Genomic DNA, 6,566 nt, shown 5'->3' on the forward strand with positions numbered 1-6,566 from the left:
ATTGGGATGTCAGATGCATCTCTTTCTTTGTGGCAATCTGAATTTAAAATTATACAGTTGCCTCTGAATTTCTCATTCACAAAGCTAAACCCACTGATAAGAGATAAAGCATTCTGAAGCCTGCTGCTTCACCCAGCACACCACACCACACGCATTAGCCCTTTCAAAAGCAATAGGAATTCTGTGGTTCTTAAAAGCTTTCTTCATAACAGAGTCCTTGAAATTTCCCAAGTCAGGGCTGGATGGGCAAAGGGAACATCACTATTTACGGGAAGTCTTTGTTTTGAGTATTGTTAGTGCACACGTGTGGGGAGAAAAAAAAAATCCTCCAGTTTAGGGGGACCCATGTTCACATATGCTATTTGCTTTGGTTTTACCACACACACACACACACACACACACACACACACACACACCCCACACGCACTTCTTGTTACAGATACTGACAGAGTAGGAAATTGGCATCTTCCTTTGAGAAAAGAGCAATTCCAGAATGTGGGGCCCTTTGATGGACTCGGTGGTATGGTGTCCTAACAGTATTGATGGTATCCAGTCCATCCCCTAACAGTCTCAGTGGTCCAACAACATTGCTAACTGGTTCTCCATCACAGCCCAACAAGTCCTAATAGCAATTCCTTGTCCTTGTGTTTGGCCATTGGAATAGAACAAAGGAGAACTTGCTGTAGGCAAGAAGCATATTTAGAGTCCAAATCCACCAGTCTATAGAATAGGAAGCCAGAGCACCCCCAAATTCTCCATTAGGCATGTAGACAACCTCAGTAGCAAATGAGGGGTTTTGGTTTCATCACAGAGTGCTAGCTGAGGTCAGATAAATACAGCAAGCATGAAGACGGAATCATCTGTTTTACCTAAAATTTACTCCACGTACTAGGTAGGCTAGTAGTCTCTCTGTTGTCAATGTCTTCACAGTCTCCTCCTACATTTGGGTTATGCTGGTGAAATCAGAGTTAGCTCAGACTTCATCTGATGTGAGAAATTACTAGCTGATACTTAGGTTACACAGGAGCAGTATAGCAAAGGAGTGTCCTAAGGCAAGAGGATGGTATTTGTTGACGAGGAAGATGTTGGTGTATTAATCCCCATATTCATCCAATTCAGGAGATTCTAAATTTAGAGGTTTTAGGTTCTTTTGAGAATCTGAGCAAAGTTCTCAATCTTGTCCCCAAGCATCCCACCCACAAAACTTTACAGAAGATCAAAGCAGTTTTCTTGGACCTGAAGCCTACTTTAAGATATGACAAAAATTGGATTCTATTCTCCAGTAATAATTTTTATTAACTGATATTTGTTGAACACTATTTGCTAGGCATTGTGCTAAGTGTTTGATAAGCATTCACTTATTTCACCCTCAACGCAATCCTTTGAGTTAAATTCCACTGTAGTTCCAATTTATGGTTGCGGAAACTGAGGTTTTAAGAGATTAGGAAACTTGCCCAAAGCCACTAGCTAGACAATGGCAGAGTAGAATGTGGGTCTAACTCTAACCTACTATGATATGAAGTCACCAACATGTCAAACTATTTTTCCAGCTATTGAGAAGTGTCTCCTACCAGCTTTGAAACTAAACCTTTTGGATGGATAAGGCTGTAAAACTTTTATTTCCCTTCTCTCGATAATCTCTCATCCATGACAGCATCTACTACAAAAGTAGAGATACCTGCAGTGAAAATATAAGTGACCTGTCTGAACAATAGCATGTGAAACAAAAAAAACAACAACAACAAAAAAATTGTTCTGTGTGTGATTCTTGTTAAGTCAGACTTCTTGTCCTTACAAAATGAAAGCTGCATGGGTTATTAGCCTTACAATGAAGAGAAAATTATAATCCTCAGTGATCTATAAGCATGGGCTAAGCAAGTCAGCATTTCCGCACACATACATCTCCTATTCCTCACTTCAAAAGACAAACATCTTATTTTAGGTGAGGTCTTGGTTATCATATTTAGAGTCCAAATCCACCAGTCTATAGAATAGGTGATGTTACTTGTTAGCAAAACTTAGGGGAAGAATCAAGTAGAAGGGAGCTCCGTCCCTATTGTGGTCTCTATTTCCCTTTAAGAAGATAGGACTAGCCAGAACTCAGTTAGCATTATGCATTCAATACCCAAACTGGCCACTTTGGCTCTACTAATGGCTTGAGAACCATACCCCATACCTTGTCAATCATCACTAATGGGCCATAACCCTCTCCATTTTTGGCAGCAATTCTTCTTGCCCAAGCTCTCAGGCCATCACTATCAGTTGATCGGAATAGGAAATGGGACCCATTTGCCCATTCTTGTCTGAGCTGTGGCTCCCTTTGACCTTGAACCTATATGTTTTAACTGGTGTCCTAGATTCAGCAGTGAGGTTGGTGGCATTCCAGCTACTAAAGGAGAAGATGAGTACATCTGAAGTTTCTTACAACTTGGTGGCTTTGGAGCACTTTGATCTTCTGAGCAAAAGGACTAGGGTTTGATATGTAAGAGTTAAAAGACCTAAAATCATTTTGAAGAATTAACTCAGCCAGGGACCATCTGAAGAGATGATAAACCAGGGTGCCCCTGTTAAGGTCCTAGTGTCATTCTGCCCCCACCCAGAGCTGAGAGACCACAGCAGCAAAAAAGAGACTGGGATTCATCCTGCTTTTCTTGCTGGCTCAACAGTACATTGGTGATCCACTGGGTGGTTGGAGACAGTGCTTCCCACTGTTCCCAACAGACAACAGCCCCAGTGCCAGCCATGGTCCTCTAATGCTCCCGTGTTTCAACCACCACATAAAATCTGAGTAAAGGCATGAGCTCCAAAATGTAAAACCCTCTTTTAGGGTAAGTTATTCAGGAATTTTCTTTTACTGGTATATGTGTTCCAGTGGCACATCAGAATTGGATGTCCTTAATGAGTCTCGTGGAATGAACATCACCAGAGCCAGAAATCAGATTCGCTGGTAAGAAGGGAAGATGTAAGCAAAGTAAAGGGAAGAGTTGGCACACCTGAGTTTGCAGTGGACACAGAATTGACCTGATTTGTATCCGGTGTTATGGTGAGTAGGGAGATGGAGTTTTTATGTGTTAGCCACATCCTCAAGTTTCTCCCTTTTGAGGACACAAAGAAGGAGAAACACATCTCTTCAGGAGGGCATGTTTTAAAAGGCAAAGGTAGAGGCATCCATTATCACGCTGGCTAGATATACTCCTGGAGAAGCCAGATTCTGGTGCTTTTAACAGAAAAAATGAGGTCGTAGAAGTCCCATCTGCTTGGAGATTTTGAAAAAGGAACCCCATTCCCATAAAACAATTGATTTCAGCCTTTGGGTTATTTTTGGGTTTGTTTTATTTTTCTCTGGGTTTGGGTGTGATGTAAGAGGAAGAACTTTAGTTTTGTTTTGTTTTAAGTAACATCAATCCTTGCACACTCTATGCAAAAATTTTGTAAGCATTGCAATAATGCTATGAACTACAAGGAACTATTTTAACTTTATTACACTTTCTGTATAAAAAAATTTGTATTTAATATTATTTCAACTGCAGTCTTGTAAAATATATTAATAAAAATAATGATTGGTAAGAAGGAAAGCACCCTTGTCCACTTCTTTAGGGAATTCCTCTTTCATAGTTGATAAGTCAGTCACTCCTATCGACTTTACCTCAGAAATAAGTTTTCAGATTAACTTCTCTTCCACATTTCTTTCATCAGTGGCCTGATAGGCTGATTAAGCCACTTTTGTCTCTCTGGAAGAGTTCTGCACAGGCTGCCTTATAAAAGAGAGCATACTGTAAGTGGATACATGGCCTGGAATTGGGAAGAGTCCCCAGAATTTGGAGCAGGTCAGGACAACAGCCAGCCTCTACTGCTCTCCTAATGACCTGCATAGGCTCCTTTGCTACATTTTACCACACTCCTCTCTGAATTAGTGAAGAAACCTGTCTGACTGGTCAATTTTAGGTAAAAATGTTTTCAACTAGGCTACCTTAGCATTCCTGGTTGGCCTATGGATTAGCCACCTTTGAGCCAGGGGCCCATTCTTGGTCTAATCAGCTTCCATCATCATCCAAAGAATACCCTAGCATTGCTACCCTACATGGGGCCATGAGTGAAACAATCGATGGTAGAAGGCATCTTGGCAGAACCACTCTAATCTACCCATCACAGTCAATCTTCCATGTTGGGCATCTCACATCTCCTGGCCTTCCACAGTGCTGAGTTTTTGCACATACTATTCCATCCACCTAGAATGCCCTTCCATGTAGCACCAACCCACCCCAAGATATCATCCTTCAGGATCCTAGTCCCTTATCCTCTTGTCTCAGTGACCCTCATCATTCTTCCCCAATTCCCCTATTAATTTGTTCTGATTTTTTTCCATAAGTCTACACTGTACTATCCTTTATCTATTTACCTATCAATCTGGGACCCTAGGATGCTTATATTCATTTTTAAAGTTTATAAAAGAGTGTGGGCATATCTAAATTGATCCTCACGTTATAAGGTAGAGGAGTCATTTCCTCACCTAGAAAAGCTAAGATAAATTTTACATATCCAATACATGATAGAACAAGTTTCCCTTCCCAACTGTATTTTCATAGTAGGCTACAACTCATGAAATTCAGCTCCTGATTACAAATGATACTAAAGCAACATTACAGAATCCCCAAGGGAAAAGACTGTTATAAAAATTTCATTCCCAGGCAGGCTGCAATTTATCCGGGGAGTGTGTGGGGGCTGGGAGGTGCGGGGAATATACTGGAAGAAAAAAAAATTCTAAATCAAAGAGAATGAAATCAGAAAAATCACCATTCAAGAGACCTGATGCATTGATGGACAAAATGTTGAAGTGTCCCTAAAGTAATAAAGAAACACTAATGAGAGGGAAAGGCTGTTCCTGATGAGTCAAAGTAACTGACATCAATGCTGATCAAAATTAGAAAGCAGAAGAAATACAAGGAAGCTAAAAGGAACCCTATTCCCTTACTTCTTTGAAAGAAATATTTTTGAAGTGGCAAATCGATATAAATCAGCAACTTTTACATTTCCTCCAATCTTGACTCCTTTAAAAAAGATGTGAGGTTCTGTAACCCACTTAATAACCCAGCCTTGTTTTGTCAGAGGAAATAGGCCCAAAGATAGGGAACAGGGATCAGAATGCAGAGACACGAACACTTGTGAACAACAGGTTTGAATTTGCTCCTGTAAGTCCGATGACAGGTTAATTTTAGTTGGGAATGCCAAATTTTAATTACCCTCAATAACACCAAACACTTAAAGTTGATGATTAATCTATAGCCTCCAAGGAAGACTTGCATGACCTATCGATGGACAGGTCAGCTTTCGGAACTTCCTAGCACAAGTAATCAAATGTGATTGTAGAATACTTATGAGCTATTTCAAGACAACTCTTAAGAGAACTTAAAGTGGGTATCTAAAATGTGATCACAGGATCTTTCAAATTATATTTTAACAAGAAGTAACAATTTTGAAGTGGCAAAATTTAGGAAACAGATAGATTTAGATACCTAGATTTGATTTAGATACCTAAATCAAAAGTAGAAGCTGTAACACTAAATCATCTGTTTTAATCTACTACTAGACCAAATCAAGAGTTACCTTTAAAAACAGGTTGGGCAAAAATTAAAACATACAACTCAAATAAAAGGAAAATATTTTTTTAAGTAGACTTTATGGTAAAAAGCATTAGGAGAGATTTAGACAAACTATGATGATGAAATTAGTCTTACTGACAGACATGATTAAACCATTATACTGAGCAGACAAGTAAAAAAAAACTAAAAAATCCACAACTTTGAAATACAAGAAAAAGAAGAAAATAGACAAATATCATTGTAGTGGGAATTTTGTAGCACTTTTTATCTCCTAACTTGCAACTTGGCAAAGCATAAAAAAATAAATGTGCACATACTCCCTTACACATGGCACCAAAGAAAGCAACTGCTCTTTGACAGCCCACGATTACATAAAAGAATTAAATATAAACCCAAAATGAAAAAAATTTAAAGCAATTTTTTCTTTTCCAGCTATATTCACTGAACACAGAAATAGAGGATATATTTTCTATTACCAGAAATTCCCAAATTGAAAATCTAATCAGTGATTTGAGAAAGAAACCCAGCATATTTAAGGATCAATAATTAAAAACACTAGAAATTATGAAATTTGGCTAAAGCAGACTTCTGACATGATCAAAGCATTTAAACATATCAATCAAGAATGAATAAACAAAGCATTCAACTTATGATGTGAGAAGAATCAACAGAGGAATGAAAATCAACAATAAATATAAGGTTATATAAATAATTCTAAATGTTACCTCTTAAAAAATTGAAAAAATCTAAAACAGACAAAAGTGCTCAGAAAAATTGAAAACATAAAAATAAGTTTGAAACACATATATAAAATTTAAAATATGCTCTAGGATATTTTATAGCAATGTGTTTTTGCCTTATGACAAAAAATAGAAAAACTCCATGAAATGTACAATTTTCAAAAATAACCAAAATTAACAAAGTAATAGAAATTAGTGCTGGTTTCTTAAGTACAAGTAAAATAGT

This window comes from Mustela nigripes, chromosome 12 (genome assembly GCF_022355385.1).
Source record: "Mustela nigripes isolate SB6536 chromosome 12, MUSNIG.SB6536, whole genome shotgun sequence".
Classification (NCBI taxonomy): domain Eukaryota; kingdom Metazoa; phylum Chordata; class Mammalia; order Carnivora; family Mustelidae; genus Mustela; species Mustela nigripes.